The sequence below is a fragment of the Dendrobates tinctorius genome, unplaced genomic scaffold, assembly GCF_039654945.1.
Source record: "Dendrobates tinctorius isolate UK_male_01 unplaced genomic scaffold, ASM3965494v1 ptg000003l, whole genome shotgun sequence".
NCBI lineage: Eukaryota > Metazoa > Chordata > Amphibia > Anura > Dendrobatidae > Dendrobates > Dendrobates tinctorius.
The window spans coordinates 55,550,089-55,573,279 of record NW_027361671.1 but is presented as its reverse complement, the minus strand read 5'-3'; positions in this window follow the sequence as shown (position 1 = coordinate 55,573,279).

Below are 23,191 nucleotides of genomic sequence, written 5' to 3'. Positions count from 1 at the left end.
GTTCTCAATGACTTGTAGTCCCATCCATACTGGGAGACATAGATTTAACTGTTGTGTGGTTTGGGTGGAGCTGAAATATATTTAAGATCCTGAAATCCTGCTGCCACTGCCAGTTATATTCTGACTTGCTTCTGTGTAACTTGACTTGCTATTTTCCAGTGGATAGTCCTGACTTTTTACTTTGGTTTTCTTTTTGACTATTCTTATTTTTTGCAATTTTCTCCCTGTACTGACCTCCTGATTCTGACTACAGCTTGAATTATGACAACCTGCTTGCATCCTGACTTTGTCATTGACTCGACTTCTCGGCTTTTACCCTGCTTGGTGATTTATCCTGCCTCTGGATGGCAAGCCCTTCCGTGGTAGCTCTCCAGTGGATCTCATTGTAAAACCAGATGCCTGTATAGGGGTTAAAATATATCAGGGATTTCTCTGGAATCTACTGAATGCAGTGGCTTGCATCAAGTCTTTACAAGGTAGCTATTTTGAGCCTGCAGCCTCTGACAGACATAACAGTCCTTTGTCATGGGCCCCTTTATTTAAAATCATCCCCCATCTTGGTCACTTTCTGTAATAATGTCCGCCATCCTGGGACACTTTTTTTATTTATGTCCCCCACCTGGCCTCTCCCTGTAATAATGTCCCCCATCCTGGCCCCTTTATTAAACATTGTCCCCCATCCTGGGCCCTTTGTGTAGTAATGTCCACCATCCTGGGCCCGCTTTTTTTTTAATAATGTCCCCCCATCCTGGGCCCGTCCTGTATTGTCCCCCATCCTGGGCCCATTTATTCAATAATGTCCTCATCCTCTTTATTTATTAACGTCCCCCAGCCTGGCCCTTTTATGTAATAATGTCCTTCATCCTGGTCCCCATTTCCCTCATCCTGATGTTCTGCAACAAAGAAAAAAAAGATTCTTCTTACCTGGACAAGCTTGCTCGGCATCCTCTTGCTGCTCCATAAGCGGTGCGGACAGGGCGACAAATTGCAGTGACATCATACGCCGCCCACAACAGGTGCACCAATCACAGCTGATAGGCCAGAAACCATTTTAACTATTGTTATGTAGGAAGTCAGTGGCTTTGTGCAACGAAATACATTTCAACTGAATGTGTGTCTGAGGATGCACATTCAGTGTAAACCAGCAGGGTTATCAGCAGGCTCCTTCTGTGGCCTTCTCAGGGGCCCACTGAGGGCACAGTGCCCACTGGGCTAGTCCGACCATGAATATATCTGATTATCTGTGTATTATATTTATTACAAAATTAAATACTTACATATGAATTTTTTTGAAGTGACTGCTGCCAAAAAGTAAGTATTTGGCCTATCTATAAATTCAGGAGCAGACACAGACAGAAAAGTGCCCCTTTGAAGTCTTTTAGTTTATCATGATGTACCCTATTACGTATATACCAGAAGCTACTTATTGCTTTAAAGGTGGAAGTGGGTCCTCTTCCTGCTTTGGACCCCTGTGTGGCTACAAAGGTTTTACCCATGGTATATCTGTCCCTAGATACAACTGGCCTTAGTTTCAGATTGACTGTCCTGTTGTGAGTTCATTTTTCCCTTCACCGTTGAGGTCTGATGAACTCCCTCCTCTGGTGAAGGAAGGTAGTGAGGCTGATTACCAAACACCTGGGCAGCTAGATGATGACTGGGTGGCTGGAATTGAGGACTGGATATAAGGCAGTCGACGCCCTTCTGCCTTGCTGGTGATCCTGCTGGATTCTTGGAGACCAGTCTGATTCCTGCGTCTCAAAGCTAAGTTTTTCTGATCTGCTTTGTACACTTCAGTTTTGTTTTTGTTTTGCCTTGTTTTTTGGGAGTTCTGCCATCCCCGGCCAGGGGTGAGCTGAATTCCATTTTTGTCTCTGATCTGTTGATCTTTTGCTCTGTCTTCAGAATATACCTGAGTGCTGATTTAGTCTTTTGAAGCCTAGCGACTTCAGGGCCTGTTTTTCCTATCAGTCGGTTGGCACATTTTGGATAGGGTTTTTGCAGATGGCAGACAGCAGCTTTCCTATCCTGTCCTATTTTAGTTAGCTTGGGCCCCATCATTTGCTCAACCTATCTTTCTATCTGTGTTAGTGTTTTCATCTTGCTTCACCGTCATTATATGTTGGGGGCTGCCTATTGCTTTGGGGTCTGCTCTGGGGCAGTTTAGTTTTTCCCCTTTCTGTCTTTAGGCTATGTAGTTCTCCGGCTGTGATCGAGGGGTCTAGGGCACCGTAGGAACCCCCCACGGCTACTGCTAGTTGTTGTGGATAGGTTCAGGGATCTGCAATCCGATAGCTGCCAACCTCTCTGGTTTTTCTGGACTTAGCTAGTATTTTGTTTTTTCCTCCTTCGGTGACTCATCATAGCACTGTCCTTTTTCGTAACATTTATGCACTTCCTCTTTTTCTCTGGGGGCCGTAGGAGGGTTTTTTCTGTAAAGGATACTAAGCAATTGTCTGATCGTGTTGAGCAGCTCGCTACTGAAGTTCGGAGAATTTCTGCCTATCTCGCTCATTTGTCTGCTGTAGAACCTAAAATCCCTATTCCTGATTTATTTTCTGGGGATCGGTCTAAATTTTTGAACTTTAAGAATAATTGTAAACTGTTTTTTGCCTTGAAACCTAACTCCATGGGGAACTCGGTGCAGCAGGTTAAAATTGTCATCTCCCTGTTGCACGGTGATCCCCAGGACTGGACTTTTTCTCTGACACCTGGGAATTCTATTTTGGCTGATGTGGATGCGTTTTTCCAAGCTTTGGGGTTGTTGTATGATGAACCTAATGTTATTGATCAAGCTGAGAAAACCTTATTGGCATTGAACCAAGGTCAGAATGTGGCAGTTATATTGTCAAAAATTCCAAAAGTGGGCGGTCCTTACTAAATGGAATGATGACGCCCTAGCAGCTCTCTTTCGGAAAGGTTTGGCAGAAACCGTAAAAAATGTTATAGTGGGATTTCCGGTCCCCTCTGGTCTTAACGACTCTATGTCACTAGCCATTCAAATTGATCGACGTTTACGTGAACGTAAAACTATGCGAAAGGCGGTGCTGCCTTTTGAACAAACTTCTGAGCCTATGCAATGTGATAGGGTTTTGTCTACGGTGCAACATCAAAAATTTAGAAGGCGTAATAAGTTATGCTTCTGTTGTGGGGACACCTATCATGCTATTTCTGTTTGCCCTAAGCGGGAAAAAACGTTTTGCCCACTCATTTGCTATGGGCAGTGTACAGCCTAAATTCCTTTTGGCGGTTTCCTTGATCTGCTCCTTGTCTTCATTTTCTGCTAAAGCTTTTGTTGATTCAGGAGCAGCTCTGAATATGATGGATTTTGACTTTGCCAAACGTTGTGGGTTTCCCATAATACCCCTGCGGACCCCAATTCCTTTGAGGGGTATTGATGCTACCCCCTTGACCCAGGTGATAATGCGGGTCGCCCCGGACCACCAAGAGAATTGTAAATTTTTGGTGTTGCATAATTTACATGACATTATTGTACTGGGTTTTCCTTGGTTGCAGACCCATAATCCTGTTTCGAATTGGAAATATGTGTCTGTGGTGAGTTGGGGTTGTCAATGTGTTCTTAGTGACACTCCTGTTTTCTCCACCTCTCACAAGTCTCATGATGTTCCTGATTATTTGGCTGATTTTTCTGATGTATTTAGTGAGAGAAAGTCCGTGTCTTTGCCTCCTCATAGGAGTTATGATTGCGCGATTGACTTAGTGCCTGTTTGTAAATTTCTCAAGGGTCGGCTTTTCAACTTATCTGTAGCTGAACATGATGCTATGCGATCTTACATCAAGGAGTCATTGGAGAAGGGTCATATCAGACCATCCTATTCACCTTTAGGTGCTGGGGGTTTGTTTGTGGCCAAGAAAGATGGTTCATTAAGGCCATTTATTGATTATCGTTCTCTTAATAAAATCACTGTTAAATATCAGTATCCGTTACCCCTGATTTCTGATTTATTTTCCAGAGCCAAAGGTGCTAGTTGGTTTACCAAGCTTGAACTTAGGGGGCGTATAATCTTATTCGCATCAAGCGCAGTGATGAATGAAAGACAGCGTTTAATACTCCTGAGGGACATTTTGAGTGCCTAATGATGCCTTTTGGGCTCACTAATGCCCCCTCCGTCTTCCAATCTTTCATGAACGATATTTTCCGGGACTTTGTGGATAAGTTTTTGATCATTTATTTGGACGATATTTTGATTTTTCCAATGATTGGGATTCTCATGTGGAACATGTACGGACTGTGTTCCGGATTTTGAGAGAAAATGCTCTGTATGTTAAGGGATCGAAATGTCTCTTTGGCGTACAAAAGATTTCGTTTTTGGGATTCATTTTGTCCCCGTCTGCTATTGAAATGGACCCGACCAAGGTCCAGGCCATTTATGATTAGGTTCAGCCCACTTCCCTGAAAGCCCTCCAGAAGTTTTTGGGTTATGCTAATTTCTACCGTAAATTCATAAGTAATTTTTCTGGTATTGTAAAACCATGGACGGATTTGACCAAAAGGGGTGCTGATGTGATGAATTGGTCTCCAGAGGCAGTCTCGGCGTTCCAGGAGCTTCAGCGGAGATTCACTGCTGCTCTTGTGTTATGGCAACCTGATGTTTCACTCCCATTTCAGGTGGAGATAGATGCTTCTGAGATTGGTGCAGGAGCTGTTTTGTCTCAAAGAGATCCGGTAACCTCTAAAATGAATCCTTGTGCCTTCTTTTCTCGAAAATTTTCCCCATCTGAACGTAACTAGGATGTGGGGAATCGGGAATTGTTGGCCATGAAGTGGGCTTTTGAAGAATGGAGACATTGGTTGGAGGGAGCCAGACATCAAGTTGTGGTCCTTACCGACCACAAGAACCTGATCTATCTCGAATCAACCAAGTGATTGAACCCTAGACAGGCTAGGTGGGCCTTGTTTTTCACGCGTTTTAATTTTGTGGTCTCCTTTCTTCCGGGCACTAAGAATATTAAGGCAGACGCCCTCTCTACGAGTTTCTTTGCTGAATCTCTTGATGTGACCGAACCTACTCTCATTCTAAATGAGGCTGTGGTTCTTTCCACCATTTCACCCGATTTGAGACTTGCCCTGGAGGAATTTCAGGAGGACAAACTTGAATGATTCCCTATGGGAAAATTGTATGTCCCTGACCAGTGGAGGAGAAGAGTAATGTCTGAATTTCACTGCTCCGCGCTAGCTGGTCATCCTGGAATTTTTGGTACCAGAGACTTGGTGAGTCGGTCTTTTTGGTGGCCTGCTTTATCTCGTGATGTCAGGAATTTTGTGCAGTCCTGTGGGACTTGTTCTCGGTCCAAACCCTGTTCTCGTTCTAGTGGTTTGTTAATGCCCCTGCTGGTGCCCAGGAGGCCATGGACCCATATGTCAATGGATTTTATTTCTGATATCCCTGTTTCTCAGAGAATGACGGTTATCTGGGTGATCTGTGATAGATTTTCTAAGATGGTCCATCTCGTACCACTCCCAAAATTGCCATCTTCTTTTGAGTTGGTGCCCTTGTTTTTACAACAGGTGGTTTGTTTGCACGGTATTCCTGAAAACATTGTGTCGGACAGAGGAGTTCAGTTTGTTTCCAGATTTTGGAGAGCTTTTTGTTCTAAACTGGAAATTCAGTTGTCTTTCTCCTCTGCATTTCATCCTCAGACCAATGGGCAAACTGAGAGAACAAACCAGACTTTGGAAACCTATTTGAGATGTTTTATGTCTGCTGATCAAGATGACTGGGTCTCATTTTGGCCCTTGGCCGAGATTGCTCTAAATAATAGCGCTAGTTCTGCCACTTTGATGTCTCCTTTTTTCTACAACTTTGGGTTTCATCCTCGTTTTTCTTCAGGGCAGGTGGAGGCTTCGGCCTGCCCAGGTGTGGATTCTGTGGTAGAGAGAATGCAGCAGATTTGGAATCAAGTAGTGGATAAGTTGTCTCATTCTCAGGAGAAGGCCCAATAGTTTGCCAACTGCCATAGGACCACTGGTCCCCGGTTTAAAGTGGGTGACATGGTTTTGTTGTCCTCAAAAAATATTCCTATGAAAGCTGTGTCTCCAAATCTGTGTCTTCTTAATCCCGTTTCTTACCATTTGGCTCTTCCAGGAACTTTTAAGATTTACAACGTTTTTCATAAATCTTTGTTGAAAAGGTTTGTGGAGCCAGTTGTTCCCATGGCTGCGCCCCCTGATCCTGTATTGGTTAAGGGTAATCTGGAGTATGAGGTAGAGAAGATATTGGATTCTCGTATGGCTAGACGGAGACTCCAGTACTTGGTCAAGTGGAAAGGTTATGGCCAGGAGGATAATTCTTGGGTCTCTACTTCTGACATTCATGCTGAGAGATTGGTTCGTGCTTTTCACCGGGCCCATCCTGATCGGCCTGGTGGCTTGGATGAGGGTTCGGTGACCCCTCCTCAAGGGGGGGTACTGTTGTGAACTCTCTTGATCTGACCTCTGAGTCGGGGCTCCCTCTGGTGGTTGATGCGGGTAGTGGAGCTGGTCGTGTTGACTGAAGTCTATCACCTGAAGACGATGATTGGAAGTCAGGGGTTACAGACTGGGAGGATTTAAGTGAGCAAGCTTCCTTCAGTTGCTGCTGGTGATTTGGTTTCTCTTCCTGTGCATTGTGAAGTCTGCTTTTTCTCCTCCTTGGTCTTGCATCATTCAGATAAGTTATTTGTTTGCTGGAATCTTTTGCATTTGATATAGTTTTTGCCTTTCTCTGCTTTCTGCTTTGCTGTGTGGGTTCAGTATTATTCCCTGCTGGGATTTGTGCTGGACCCCGCTCATATGTCACAGCTTATGTCATTCTGTTCAGTTTTGCTAATTCCCTGTTATATTAGTATCTTTTGCTTTGCTTCCAGTTCACACCAGAATGCTGATGTAGTGGGGGAGAGGTCGTGTGGCCTCAGTGTTTTTGTATATCAGACGTGTTGGATTTTTTAGGGTTTTTGCGTGATTGCAGACAGTATCTTTTCTGTCCTGTCCTATCTAGGCAGTTTGGGCCCTATCATTTGCTCACTCTATTTTCTACCTGCGTTTGTGCCTCATCTTGTCTCACCGACACTATATGTTTGGGGGCTATCTGTTCCTTTGGGGTTCTACTCCGGGGCAGTTTATCTTTCCCCATTCTTGCTTTAGGCTTATTTAATTCTTTGGCTGTGCCGAGGCGTCTAGGGCATCGTAGGCACGTCCCATGGCTAATGCTAGTTGTGTGGTTAGGTTTAGGGGTCTGCTGTCTGCTAAGTTGCCAACCTTTCTGGTTTCCTGGTTGCTTAGCTGATTCCCCGGTAATCCTCCTCGGTGACCGATTCATAACAGCACGCATCATTTCACCCTTAGTGCTGCTTACCCCACACAGGTTGAAACCTGGCTTGCCTGGTGAAGAACATATTGAATGAAGTTGGAGTGCTGCAGATCTTTTTTTTGGTGTGTCTGGGATACTTTACTATGAGCACCTAGTTTGTGGAGATTTATTTGGAAAGTGTTTTGCTTTGCATTCTCTTTATAGTAGTTTAGGTTATAGGAGGAACAGAGGTTAACAGAAAAGGCTTAGTCCTGCGAGGAGGAGGTTGAGGAGATAACCACATTAAAAGAGTGCAGTCGCAAGTAGGGTGAGGAGGTAGCCACACCAGAAATGGCAAAGGATTTTGATTCTTGTTTGTGAGGAACTGTGTGGTGGTAACTGTGTGAGTAGGCCGCAAGCATGAGAAACTGGCCCAATCAAAGCCTAGAGAATCTCTGCAAGGAAAGAGTTGACCCATCACAGAGGACATGATACTGAAAGTGTATTTTAAGCTGTGGATTAGTGATTAATAAAACTGTATGACAGTCACATACTGGCTGTTGAGGTTGTGTCACAAGTGTCCACAAAAAAGCCAGTGTCAGTGAGTCATGACAAATGTCATCTACTGTGAAAAATGAGGATGAATGAACTCATGGAGATCAACATCCAACACAGCGGAGACACCATCACATGTTTGTCAACGCAGTGATTCTAGAGCATTTCCCTTATGGGAAATATGTAAAAATATACAAAACACAAGCCGCGGAGACACCATCACATGTTTCTCAACGCAAGCAATGACTAGCCAGGTCTTTCCCCGGGAAGGAACAACCATGGGAAGGGCAGTCTCAAATGAAGGAAACCACCTATGCCAAAACATGGTATCCATCCACAGACAGCTGTTTCGGGGTATTGCCCCTCATCAGTGTGGAGTAGGAAACTGGCTAGTAGCAGCAATGCCTAGTAGAAGACTGTGAAAAATGAGGATGAATGAACTCATGGAGATCAACATCCAACAATGCGGAGACACCATCACATGTTTGTCAATGCAGTGATTCTAGAGCAAAGCCCCCATCCCTTATGGGAAATATGTAAAAATATACAAAACACAAGCCGCGGAGACATCATCACATGTTTCTCAACGCAAGCAATGACTAGCCAGGTCTTTCCCCGGGAAGGAACAACCATGGGAAGGGCAGTCTCCAATGAAGGAAACCACCTATGCCAAAACATGGTATCCATCCACCGACAGCTGTTTCGGGGTATTGCCCCTCATCAGTGTGGAGTAGGAAACTGGCTAGTAGGAGCAATGCCTAGTAGAAGACTGTGAAAAATGAGGATGAATGAACTCATGGAGATCAACATCCAACACTGCGGAGACACCATCACATGTTTCTCAACGCAGTGATTCTAGAGCAAAGCCCCCATCCCCATTTGGCAATATAGTGAGTGGAAAAATCACTATATTGCCAAAGGCCAATGTATCAAAAATATATTTAAAGGGGTACACCAGCATTACCTACAATTGCCCCTTACGCTGTAACTAATTTAATTTTTGATAAACAATATAGTTACTGTGGTAATATCACACTGATATTGGGGAACAGCTTCCACATAAAATTTTATTTCCCGGAGAACCATCCTTTATCCAGCCCTATATTGAATAGTCACTTTAGAAACTTTTTAAAACCTTAATAAGCTGCATTTAGTGGATCCTCCTATTACTATTAACAATTAACAGATGTAATATGCAGAACAGTAGCGTAGCTACCAGGGGGGTACAACGCGCCAATACAGTTAAACTCTGCAGTGGAGCAGGGAGACATAGTCTCCCTGCACTTCCACTCCATGTTCTGTACAGTGTAGAAGGGCTAATGGGGACCATTCATAAAGTGTAGCGGGACTACTGGGGGCCATTCATACCGTGTGTGGAGACTATTGAGGGCCATCCATACAATGTGGAGGGACTTCTAGAGGCGATCCATGCAGTGTGGGGGGCATACTGGGGGCCATCATACAGTGTGGGGGAATACTGGGGGCCATAATATAGTTTGGGTGGAATACTGGATGCCATCCATAAAGTTTGAGGGCTATCCATACAATGTGCGGTGACGACTGGGAGCCATCCATACAGTTTAAATGGATTACTGGTGGCCATCCATACGGTGTGGGGGGACTACTGGAGGCCATCCATACACTGTGGGGGGACTAAAGGACTACTGGTGGCCATCCGTATGGTGTGAGGGAACTATTGGGGCCATACATGCAGTGTGGGTAGACTATTGGGAGCTATCCATGCATTGTCGGCATAATACTGGATGGAATCCATGCATAGTGGGGGGATTAATTGGAGCCCTCATACAGTGTGGGTATACTACTGGGGGCCATCATACAATGCGAGGGGAATTCTGGGGGCCAACCTACACTGTGGGGGACTACTGGAGTCCATAATACAGTAGGGAGGCCATTGAGAGCTGTCATACAGTGGGGGAGGGCTACTGGGGCCTGTTATACAATGTGAGAGGGCTACTTTGGGGTCGAACATGCTGTGTATGTAGGAGTTGTAGGGGGCATCATGTTGTATAGAGGGGAGCTATATACAAGGGACTTATTAAATGTTAATTGGGCACTTAAGAAGCATAATTGCTACAGGGGCACTCAGGGTATTGTGACTGACTGTCGATGGGCACACTGGGGGCATTATTATTTTCTAGGAGCAAAATGTGGACACTGTTTACTAGGGCACCTACACAGGGCATTAGTATTTTCTCGAGCGCAATTTTATAATCTAAAGGGCATAAAGGAGGCTTTTTACTTTGTCAGAGACACAGTGGTGTCATTATTATGTGGGGTACTTAAAAGATCAGTAATAGAGACACATATGGCAGCAGCAGCTCAGTATTGGGGAGACAACAGAATGAGGAATTTGTGTGGTTTGGGAATAGATGGGGATAGGGCTGGAAATGTGAGAAGTCAAATGTGTCTTTGTTGCAATCTTGATAGACAATTCGTGGATGGAGACGTTGTGGTATAGGCCTGGTCCAGTTGGAAAAGATAACTGTAAGTCATCATCAATAACTGCACTGTAATCTCACATATTCTACAGCACTGGTATCTACCACTATATGGTCACTATATGGCAGTAATATCCGTGTTAATCTTTGATTGGAGATTATCAGTAACAGCATAGTGACCTGCTGAGGTTTCCCTATACCTATGATTAGGCTGCACCACTGTAGTTATATACACTATTACCTAGATAGGTTCCCATTCAGATGATTCGCCTCCCTGAGCTGATCCCCTAGCTTTGCCTCTGATGCACATTTATACCATATTTGTGTTATCCATATTAATAGTGTAACTAAGATTTTATTTAAAGGTAGATAAAGTTTTTTTTTTATTCTACACTAAGCATGAGAAAAACAATAATGGTGTCTTCAATTGATAAAGCTTTTCTTCCATGTGAGAATGCCATATCTCAAAGATGTACCATATGGAGTCACATTCAATGCCTTGCATTTTGTAGTACAGACTTGAAGGGACTCTGTGTGCTGCTTTTCATGATTCATGCATATGGCATTGCCATGTGCTTGAACCATAAGGATAACACAAAATCATTTATATTCTGTATGTAGACAGCGAGGATAGTCAGATGTCTTAAAGAAAGCAAATTACTCTGCAATAGATAAATTAACCTTTATTGCCTGGGATGTTTTAGGACCGAAAATTTGTTAAATAATAAAATAACCTTTACTTAAATATTAAAACCCCTGCAGCTCTGATCTATCATTTATTTACACATTTCCCCTTAAACCACTAGAGTGTTGCTTTAGCAGTATGCTTTGTGTCATTGTCTTGTTGGAAGGTGAACCTCTATCTGTCACGATCATGTGTGTCTGGACGCAGCGAGTACCGCAAGGCGAACCCATGACACGCATGACCCTGGATACACCGCCTCCAGTTGCGCGAATTTAAATAATAAAACGTGCAGCTGGATACACCGCCTCCAACTGGCGAATTTAGGTAATACATGTTATATATACAGTAGTCTGGAAACCCCGCCTCCAGTAAGGCGAATTTAAATAATAAAGGGGAAACCTGGGTAACAATAACAATGGTGGGCCCTGCGATAGGGAATAGGGATGTGGAGACCTCCTGTACTCCCCTGAGCCAGTGTCCCTGCACTCCTAACGTTCCCTACGCCGGTTCCGCACCGGGCGACGCACACATACCTCAAACCCTGACTCGCCCTGCACCTAAACCCTCACAAGGGAATTGGTAGGTGCGGAAACTAATCCCACCACTGCACTTGCATCTTCTCCTCCAACCGGATCCATCACCATAACCGGATCCATCACCATAGTGCAGCCTTGGAGCAGAGTCCACCACCAGTTGCAGCTGCCCAGTAAACAGAGTCCCAAAGATAAGTCCAGCTTCTGCCAAAAAGTCCAGCATGCTTGAGTCCAACTTTTCTACCAATAAGTCCAGCATGCTTGAGTCCAGTTTTCAGCAACCAAGTCCAGCATGCTGGGTGCAACTCTCACCATATTCGCCACTCCACCAAGCCATGCAAGCACCTCCAGCTGACACCATAAACTGCGACTCCACCACGCCATGCCAGCCCTTCTTGCAGACCACATCGTTGGACTCCACCAATCCATGCCAGCACTCCTTGCAGACTCCAAAGCTGACTCAACCCCTCTGGCTGGGCTGCCCAGGACTCTCATTCAGCTCCTTCATCACCCAGGCCTGCTTCCCAAATGACGAACTATCAATATCACCAACGATCATCAAACACACCTGAAACTCTTTTATAGAGCCTCACACCAGATTTGTAATACGTGCACATTAAAACTAAAATGTAATACCACTCACCACCACTTAGAACAAACGATACCACGTGTAATAATTCTAATGGCCACCGGGGGCAATCAACCCACTTTGGCACCAAGCCAAAGGAAAAAAAGTTCACTTTGTCCATTTACTTGTCAGATCCACCTTGGATCATGACACTATCTCTGTCTCAAATCACTGTATCTCGCACATTGCTCTTCCTCTTGACTAGGACCATTTTCTCTGTCCCTGGTGCTGAAAACCATTTCTATAGCATAATGCTACCACCACCATGTTTCACTGTGGAGATGGTGCTCTTGGGGTGATGAGCTATGCCAGACATACAGTTAGGTCCATATATATTTGGACAGAGACAACATTTTTCTAATTTTGGTTCTAGACATTACCACAATGAATTTTAAACCAAACAATTCAGATGCAGTTGAAGTTCAGACTTTCAGCTTTAATTTGAGGTTATCCACATTAAAATTGGATGAAGGGATTAGGAGTTTCAGCTCCTTAACATGTGCCACCCTGTTTTTAAGGATGGCTTGTTTCACCTGCATGGAGAGCTCCTTTGACCGCATGTTTACTTCACAGCAAAACCTTCCAAATGCAAGCACCACACCTCAAATCAACTCCAGGCTGTGAGGCTGGAAGGACTCCAAGGGTGAACCCACAGGACCGCGACGACGAACCTACCCCTGGGCGAGCGGGCCAGGTGTACCACCCCCTATACAGGGAGCGTTTGGGGCAGGCCGGGATGGAATGCAGACAGGACCGTCCGAAGGACACAGGAAGAACAGCTGCAGGGTTAAATGGAGAGGATGACCGAGGCACAGGAGCAGGCAGGGACAGACAGGAGAGGCACACACGGGAGGAGGCAGGAACGGACTGGACCGGCGGGCTCTGGAAGAAAATGTAAAGGCGGTGAGAGTTCAGCTAGTGAAGAAAGGCGGTATGCTAAGGCAAGGCTGGGTGCTAGGCAGGATTTAGGTGGACCCGAGAGTCTGTCATGGAATACCATAGACGATCAGGCAGCGATCCAGAGGAGAGGATGCCTTTTATAGGAACATGAGTTCCGGGTCGGATCAGCAGGGTCATGGGGGCGGAGAGAGGACCGGCTAGCCAGTGCTGAGACCCGGGGTGTGAGCTGCGCGTGCGCCCCGGGCAGAGCAGTCAGGCTGACTGTGGGGCAAGAGGCTGGAGTGCCGGCGGGCGCGCGCCCGCTGCAGAGGTGCGCTGGAACGGGGGGCGCGCCCGGAGGCCACGGGCAGCGTGGAGTCAGAGGAGGACACAGCAGGAGCCGAGCGCGCGGTGGAGGCGGCGAGCGTGGGACCAGCGGGAGTGGTAAGCGTGACAGTACCCCCCCCTCTTACGCCCCCTCCTCTTAAGGTCGGAAAGGAACTTAGCTAAAATTTGAGGGGCTTGAATGTTATCCCGGGGCTCCCAAGATCTTTCCTCTTGACCTAAACCCTTCCAGTCAATTAAGAAAAGGGTTTTACCTCTGGACCTTTTCATGGCAAGAATTTCCTTAACCTCAAAAATATCCTGTGCGGAAATGGGCGCGGGGGCACGGCCAGCAGAAGAGTGGAACTGATTGAGTACGACCGGTTTCAAGAGGGACACATGGAACGAGTTAGGAATCCGTAGCGAAGCGGGGAGTCTTAACTTGTAGGCAACATCATTGATACGGGCTAAAATCTCAAAAGGACCGATGTACCGGGGGTCCAGTTTATAAGAGGGAATTTTGAGAAGGACAAATTTTGAGGATAGCCAAACTTTATCCCCAGGATGGTACAACGGAGAATCTAGGCATCTTTTGTCGGCATGTCTCTTGAATCTGTCTCGTGCTCGTTCAAGTGCGGTTTTGGTCTCCTGCCAGATCCTGGAGAACTCCTCGGTCAGAAGATCGGCCGCCGGCACACCCGAGGCCGGGAGTACCGGCAGAGGTACTCCAGGATGTTGCCCGTAGACAATAAAGAAGGGTGATTTGGTGGAGGATTCGCTGGGATGGTTGTTGTAAGTGAACTCAGCCCAAGGGAGCAAGCTGGACCAATCGTTCTGGTGGGCGTTGGAAAAATGTCGGAGATATGTCATGAGAGTTTGGTTCGTACGCTCCGTTTGACCATTAGATTGAGGATGGTAAGCGGAGGAAAAGTCCAGTGTTTCTTCCATCATCTTGCATAGGGCCCTCCAGAATCGCGAGGTAAACTGAACCCCTCTGTCCGAGACAATGTGCTTGGGGAAGCCATGGATCCGGAAGATATGAGATATGAAAATTCTCGCCAGTTCGAGAGCGGAAGGTAATCCTGGTAGAGGGGTGAAGTGGGCCATCTTGGAGAAGCGGTCCACGACCACAAAAATGACGGTGTGGCCCGAGGACTGAGGCAGATCCGTAATAAAATCCATCGCAATGTGTTGCCACGGGGCCGAGGGAACCGGAAGTGGGTGCAAGAGACCAGAGGGTTGCTGCCGGGAAACCTTGTTCTTGGCACAAGACGGGCAAGAGGCGATGAAACTTCGGACATCTTGAGGCAGGGAGGGCCACCAATAAAAGCGAGAGACGAGGGAGAGCGTTTTCTTGAGACCGACGTGGCCGGCTAACTTGGTGGCATGACCCCAATGTAGCACTCGCCTCCTGTCGTTGTCTTGGACAAAAGTCTTGCCGGGAGGTAAGGAAGTCAGGTTAACAGGAGCGACTACGATAAGTTTGCTAGGCTCCACTATGTGTGAAGGCTCCTCCTCTTTATCAGAGACCAGAAAGGATCGGGATAAGGCATCCGCTTTGACGTTATCACCAGGACGAAAATGGAGCTTAAAATCGAACCGGGTAAAGAATAGCGCCCATCTGGCCTGCCGAGGGTTAAGCCTTTGTGCAGACTGAATATATGCTAGATTCTTGTGGTCAGTGAAGATCTGGAGTGGGTGTCCGGCTCCTTCCAGAAGATATCGTCACTCCTCCAAGGCTAGCTTAATGGCGAGCAATTCTCTGTCTCCGATGGTATAGTTTCTCTCTGAAGGGGAGAACGTCTTGGAGAAAAAGCCGCAGATGACCAACCGTCCGGAAGGAGATCTCTGAGAGAGAACCGCACCGGCTCCGGTGGCAGAGGCATCCACCACGGGTGTGAATGGCTTGTTAGCCTCTGGACGGTGTAGCACGGGAGCTGTGGCAAAGGCTTGCCTCAAGGTTTGGAAGGCGTTCTCGGCTTCGGTAGACCAGTGGTGAGGATCGGCTCCCTTACGGATCAAAGCGGAGATTGGAGCGGTCAGAGCGGAAAAGTGTGGAATAAACTGCCGGTAATAGTTGGCAAATCCCAGGAACCGCTGGATTGCCTTGATTCCCTGGGGACGCGGCCAATTGAGTACGGCGGTCACTTTTCCAGCATCCATGCACAAGCCAGAGTCGGAAATGATGTAACCCAAGAACGGCAGTGACGACTGTTCGAAGGCGCATTTTTCAAACTTGGCATAGAGACGATGTTTTCTCAGATGAAGTAGGACTTGGTGTACATCTTTTCTGTGCGTAGACAGATCCGGGGAAAACACCAGGATGTCGTCCAAGTAAACCACCACGCAGACGTAGAGAAGGTCTCGGAATATGTCATTAACAAATTTTGGAACACTGCGGGGGCATTGCACAAGCCGAAGGGCATAACCAGGTACTCATAGTGGCCGTCTCGGGTGTTGAAGGCGGTCTTCCATTCATCGCCAGAGCGGATCCGGACCAGATTGTAGGCCCCCCGGAGATCTAATTTCGTGAAGATCCTTGCACCCCGTAGACGGTCAAATAGCTCTGGAATAAGAGGAAGGGGGTATTTGTTCTTAATGGTGATATCATTGAGACCTCTATAGTCTATACAGGGACGAAGGGACCCATCCTTCTTCTTGACAAAAAAGAATCCGGCTCCCGCGGGTGAGGACGACTTGCGAATAAAGCCTTTGGCCAGATTTTCCTGGACGTATTCAGACATAGCCTGAGTCTCGGACGGGGACAGCGGGTAGATTCGACCACGAGGCGGCGTGGAACCGGAGACAAGGTCGATGGGGCAGTCATATGGACGATGTGGAGGCAGGGTCTCTGCTTCCTTCTTGTCAAAGACGTCCAAAAAGGCCCGATAGGCGGAAGGTAGCTTGGTAGACGTCAACCGAGAACGTGAGGAATCTTGCAGCTGTACGGTGAGCAGACACTTATTTTGGCAAGGTTGGCCCCACTGCAGGATGTTTCCAGAACGCCAGTCCAGGACAGGTTCGTGTGTTCTTAGCCAGGGAAGGCCCAAAAGAATGGTATGGGATAAGGAAGGCAGCACGTAAAATACTATCTTCTCCCGGTGCAAGGCTCCGACCTGAAGTTCCACTTCTTCAGTGACCTGAGTAACGGACTCCCGGAGGGGTTGGCCGTCGACCGACGCAATCTGCCGAGGGGTCTCCAGGGATCTGACAGGAATCCGAAGTCTCCTAACCGCCTCAAGTTGGATGAAGTTACCGGCTTCCCCAGAATCAATATAGGCCCATTCAGAAAAACGCTTAGTACCTAGATGCAAAAGGACAGAAAGAGTCAAGGGTAGAGAGGAGTCACAATTACCTAGGGAGGCCTCTCTTACCTGTCCTAGGCGGAGGCGTTTCCCGGACGAATGGGACAAGAACGAAGAAAGTGAGATGCACTCCCACAATAGAAACAGAGCCTCTGTTCGACCCTTTCTCTCCGACGCTCCTCTACCGGTTTGAGACGATCCACTTGCATGGGTTCCGGGACCGAGGAAGCTGACATTGGGCGGGAACGGGGTGGACTACGGGCAGCCGGTGGAGCGCGAGAAGGCCTTCTCTCTCTGGCGAGCTCTCGAGATCGTTCCTGAAAGCGTAGGTCGATGCGGGTGGCCAAAGAGATCAGGTCCTCCAGAGAGGTGGGAGTATCACGACCCGCCAACTCATCCTTGATTCGACCTGAGAGACCCCGCCAAAAGTCTCCCACCAAGGCCTCATTGTTCCAGCCCAACTCTGAGGACAGGGTGCGAAACCGAATGGCGTACTGACCTACCGAGAGTGCGCCCTGGTGCAGATAGAACAGAGATTCTGTGGATGAGGTCAGGCGGCCCGGCTCATCAAACACCTTACGAAAGGTGTCCAGGAAAGAGGAGAGTTGAGCAGCTAATGGGTCATCTCATTCCCAGAGGGGGTTTACCCAAGCTAGGGCCTCTCCTCCTAAATGGGACACAATAAACGCCATCTTGGCTCGATCGGTGGGATACTGGTGTGGCAGCAATTCAAAGTGTAGCTGGCACTGATTTAAAAACCCTCTACACATTTTGGGGTCACCACTGTATCGCGGGGGTTTAGCCAAACGAGGAGATGGGAGCGGAACCGCAGGCTGTGCTGGGGCTGCGGCCGCGGTCTGGAGGGCAAGCAGGCGGTTATCCACCGAGGCGATGTAATTCAGGATGTGAGCCTGATTGTCGCGCTGCTGGGCAAGCTCCTGTTGGAGACCGGCGATCTGGCTGGCACTCCCTGGATCCAAGGCCTGCAATGACGAGAGGCGGGACTCCATGGTCTTGAGGAAAGACATGATCCTCGTCTGATTTTCCCGTAGGAACAAAAGTTCCTTCTGGGTCGGGGTCGGGGTACCAGCGGGGTCCATGGCCTGATCGTTCTGTGAGGCTGGATGGACTCCAAGGGTGAACCCATAGGACCGCGACGACGAACCTACCCCCGGGCGAGCAGGCCAGGTGTACCACCCCCTATACAGGGAGCGTTTGGGGCAGGCCCGGAGGAGACTATCGCCGCGGAAGCTGATACCTTGGGGACAACTGGAGGAGTAGCCCGTCAGTCACCGGGATGGAATGCAGACAGGACCGTCCGAAGGACACAGGAAGAACAGCTGCAGGGTTAAATGGAGAGGTTGACCGGGGCACAGGAGCAGGCAGGGACAGACAGGAGAGGCATACACAGGAGAGGCACACACGGGAGGAGGCAGGAACGGACTGGACCGGCGGGCTCTGGAAGAAAATGCACAGGCGGTGAGAGTTCAGCTAGTGAAGAAAGGCGGTATGCTAAGGCATGGCTGGGTGCTAGGCAGGATTTAGGTGGACCCGAGAGTCTGTCATGGAATACCATAGACGATCAGGCAGCGATCCAGAGGAGAGGCTGCCTTTTATAGGAACATGAGTTCCGGGTCGGATCAGCAGGGTCATGTGGGCGGAGAGAGGACCGGCTAGCCAGTGCTGAGACCCGGGGTGTGAGCTGCGCGTGCGCCCCGGGCAGAGCAGTCAGGCTGACTGTGGGGCAAGAGGCTGGAGTGCCGGCGGGCGCGCGCCCGCTGCAGAGGCGCGCTGGAACAGCGGGCGCGCCCGGAGGCTACGGGCAGCGTGGAGCCAGAGGAGGACGCGGCAGGAGCCGAGCGCGTGGTGGAGGCGGCGAGCGTGGGACCAGCGGGAGCGGTAAGCGTGTCACAGGCCTTTTATCTGCTTAATTGAGAATGACATAACGAAGGGATTGCCCACACCTGTCCATGAAATAGCCTTTGAGTCAATTGTCCAATTACATTTGGTCCCTTTAAAAACAGGGTGGCACATGTTAAGGAGCTGAAGCTCCTAAACCCTTCATCCAATTTTAATGTGGATACCCTCAAATGAAAGCTGAAAGTCTGAACTTCAACTGCATCTGAATTGTTTTGTTTAAAATTCATTGTGGTAATGTCTAGAACCAAAATAAGAAAACTGTTGTCTCTGTCCAAATATATATAGACCTAACTGTATCATTTACCTTGGTATCCAAACAGTTGAATTTTGGTCTCATCTGACCATCTGACCATAGAACCTTCTTCCATACATTTTGGGAGTCTCCCACATGTCTTTTGGCAAACTCAAAACGAGCCTTACAATTTTTGTATGTAAGGAAAAGCTTTTTTCTGCCACTCTTCCATTAAGGCCACCTCTATGGAGTGTATGGCTTATTGTGGTCGTATGGACAGATACTTCAGTCTCTGCTTGGGAACTCTATAGCTTCTTCAGGGTTATCTTGGTCTCTGTGCTGCCTCTCTGATTAATGCTCTCCTTGTTGGGGCTAAGAGTTTTGGTGTGCATCCTTCTCTGCAGGTTTGTTATGGTACCATGTTCTTTCCATTTGATGATAATGGATGTCATCACTGCAAGACTTGTAGGGGCCACAAACGTAAGGGAGGATTGGACAGTTGTGGAAACACAGGGGTCACTCGGTGCTCTGGTCCGCTAGCCGAGATCGCTTGGACGAGGGCACATCACGTCTAACGCCTGCTCTCCATTTACCATGGGTGTAATACTACTCAGTAGAGTTGAGCGAAATGGGTCGGTCATATTCAAAAGTCGGGGACTTTCGCTGAAGTTGGGTTTCATGAAACGAAACCCGACCATAGCGTGAGGTCGGCCACGAGGTCGTCGACCAGAGCGCCAAAGTCGCGTTTCAAAAGATGCTTCCAGCGCCCTTTTTCAGCCAATGATAGAGGACGCACACTGTGGGCAACGCGATGACATAGGCATCGGTCACCACCATCTTTGAGAAGGGCATCCAAGTGATTGGCTGGCTTTGTGTGGCGTCACAGGGGCTATAAAAGGGCGTGCACGCCGACCGCCATCTTACTTCTGCCGATATTAGCATTAGGGAGAGGTTGCTGCTGCTGATTCAGAATAAGGGAGAGCGTTAGGCAGGGAAGAAGAACCAAAAAACTGCTTCTGCTGTTAGCGATTTCCACTTACAACACAACACTTTGTGTGCAGTGACAGGGGAGGCTCTATTTTTGTGCATCAGCTCTGTTGCTTATTAGGCTGCCTTATAAGGCTCCCGGATAGCTGCATTGCTGTTTGCACACTGCTGTGCAAACTGCTTTTTTAAAAGCAAAAATACTTTTCTTCCTCTTTTCTGCACAGTTACCAAGCGTTCATTTTTCCACCCTTTTGTGTGTGCAGCAGTCCAGCTTAGGCCTCTTTCACACTTCAGTTTTTTGCATCAGTCAAAATCCGCCAAAAGGACGGATGGCGGATCCGTGTTAGTACTGATGACAACGGATGGCACCCGTCGGTTTTTTTGACGGATCCGACAAATGAAGAATTTTAAAGGAATCGCAGCCTGGAAAAGAGGAGGGAGAGAGAGAGAGAGAGAGAGGAGAGTGGAGAGAGGGGAGAGAGAGAGAATTTTTTTTTGTCCTGCACCCAGAAAGAATTTCGGGTTAAATCAGTGTCTGAAAAACGTTGCAAGCTCCGTTGCAAGAGGCCTAATTAGGCTGCCTGTGTCCATACTTGGACTGAGAGAATCATTGTCAGTGTCCTCAAATCTCTAGTGAGATCCCAATTCACACCAATCCTATAGACACCCTCCACCTTGTCATACACCATCCAATTTCAGCCTGTTACATTGAGGTGTAATCTCTCCTGTGCCTGAGACAATAGTTCAGCGTCCTCAAATCTCTAGTGAGATCCAAATTCACACCAATCCTATAGACACCCTCCACCTTGTCATACACCATCCAATTTCAGCCTGTTACATTGAGGAATAATCTCTCCTATACCTGAGACAATAGTTCAGCATCCTCAAATCTCTAGTGAGATCCAAATTCACACCAATCCTATAGACACCCTCCACCTTGTCATACACCATCCAATTTCAGCCTGTTACATTGAGGTGTAGTCTCTACTGGGCCTGAGACAATAGTTCAGCGTCCTAAAATCTATAGTGAGATTCAAATTCTCACCAATAGTAGATACACCTTCTACCTTGTTTTACAGTACCATATAGCTGGTGGTATTTTGGGTACATTTTCACAAAAATGAGGAAGTATGGTGGAAGACGGGTGGAGGTTGCCTGCTGGTCCCGATGGTGGTGGTGGTGGTGGTGTTGCATCTGTTGGTAGTGGCAAAAGCACAATAGCACCTAAGACAGGAGGTGCTGAGCCTGCGTCATCGTCTGGCTCTACAAGGCCTTGAAGGCTCTCTTTTCTGGGAGTAGGTAAACCACTTTTAAAGCCGGAGCTTCAGGAGCAAGTTTTGGCTTACATTGCTGACACAGCCTCCAGCTCTCTCGCCTCCTCTTCTGAAGTTTCAAAAAATAAAAGCACTGAGTCGTCAGTGGAGGCTCCTGGTCAGGAACAACACCTTTCCTTGTGTCCTTCACCCCTACCAAAAGTGAAGGATGTGGCAGGCCACACTACCGATTACTCTATGGAGCTCTTTTCACATACCATGCCTGGGTTAGCAAGTCAAATCGTGAATTCCCCAGTCCAAGATGAATCTGACATGGAGTGCACTGATGCACAGCCACTGCTAGATTTTTCTGCTGGTACATTCACTCAGAGCACTACATTGTCCTCGCAGTGTACTGAGGCAGAATCAGACCCTGATGAAACTCAGGTGCCCCTTCCCGCATACTATACCACTTTACACGGTGACACAGAGGAAGGTGCACATGAAATTGAAGAGGAGGTGCAGTGCGGCACTTTTTTTAACAAAATCCTAATGATCAGGCAAAGGTTATCTGTAAGAAGTGCGCAAAGACCTTTAGCCGAGGGAAAAATCTGAGAAATTTGAATACCAGTTGCAGGCTTAGACATTTAACCACCATGCACTTGCAAGCATGGACGGACTACCAAACCTCACGTACCACATGTGCATCTGCTCCGAATGAAGGTAGTCAGCAACGCTACATCGCTTCCCCCACTGTAAGTCCACCGGTTAGCACACCACCAGCAGCAAATGTTGAGGTGTCATCGCAAAGGCAAAGCAGTCATGGAATCACAATGTTATTGCTACAAAAGACTGAATCTAGGCTATCAGCAACACCACCAACACCATCACCAACCCTCTCTCAGTCCGCCATGTCCACCGCTAGTTCCACCCTATGCAGCTCTCAAGTCCAGCTCATCCTACCAGAGACTCTGAGTAGGACAAGAAGGACTCATCCTCTCATCCGCGTACACTGGCTTTGAACGCCCACATTGCCAAACTAATCTCGTTAGAGAAGATGCCCTACCGGTTGGATGAAAGCAAAGCTTTCCGCGAGCTCATGGCCTACGCAGTCCCACGCTATGACCTACCCAGTCGGCTCTTCTTTTTGCGAAAAACCATCCCAGCCCTCCACGTGCATGTGAAAGACCGCATTGTCCATGCACTCAAGCAATCAGTGAGTGGAAAGGTGCACCTCACAACAGATGCATGGTCCAGTAGGCATGGCCAGGGCTGTTATGTGTCCATCACTGCGCACTGGGTTAATGTGGTGGATGCAGGGTCCACAGGGGACAGTGGCGGTGGGACAGTGCTGCCTAGCCCACAGTATAGGAAACAGTCGGCTGTAGGCTTTCGACCCTCCTCCTCCTCCTCCAGAAGCGAAAGCTCGTCCACAGAGCGCAGTCGCACGAGCACTCCATCCGCAGCTGCCAGTGTTGCACATGAGGTGTCCCACTATCGAACAGCTAGTGGTAAGCGTCAGCAGGCTGTGTTGAAGATGATGTGTTTGGGCGACAACAGACACACCGCGGAGGTACTGGCCGACTACATGAAGCGACAAACTGAGTCATGGCTGGGCAGTCTACATCTTGAGGCAGGCAAGGTAGTTAGTGATAACGACTGGAATTTTGTGGCAGCCATAGCCCTTTCAAAATTCAGACACATACCTTGCCTGGCTCACACCTTGAACCTCAATAATTATCCAGCGTTAACACCCCTGCTCCATAAGGTGCGAAGACTGTGCTCGCACATCCGCCGGTCACCCGTACACTCCAGTCGTATGCAGAAGGTGCAGCGATTGCTCCACCTTCCCAAGCACCGCCTAATTATCGACGTTGCAACAAGGTGGAACTCCACCCTGCACATGGTTCAGAGGCTGTGCGAACAGAGGCAGGCTGTAATTCATTTGTGGGAGGATACACGGGCAGGCAGGTTGCAGGCAGACATGGAGTTATCTGATGTGCAGTGGTCGAAGCTGAAAGACCTTTGTAAAGTCTTTCAGTGTTTTTAGGAATGCACACGGCTGGTAATTGCAGACGACGCCATCATAAGCATGAGCATCCCACTTATGCGTTTTCTCATGCAAACTTTGACGCACATTAAGGA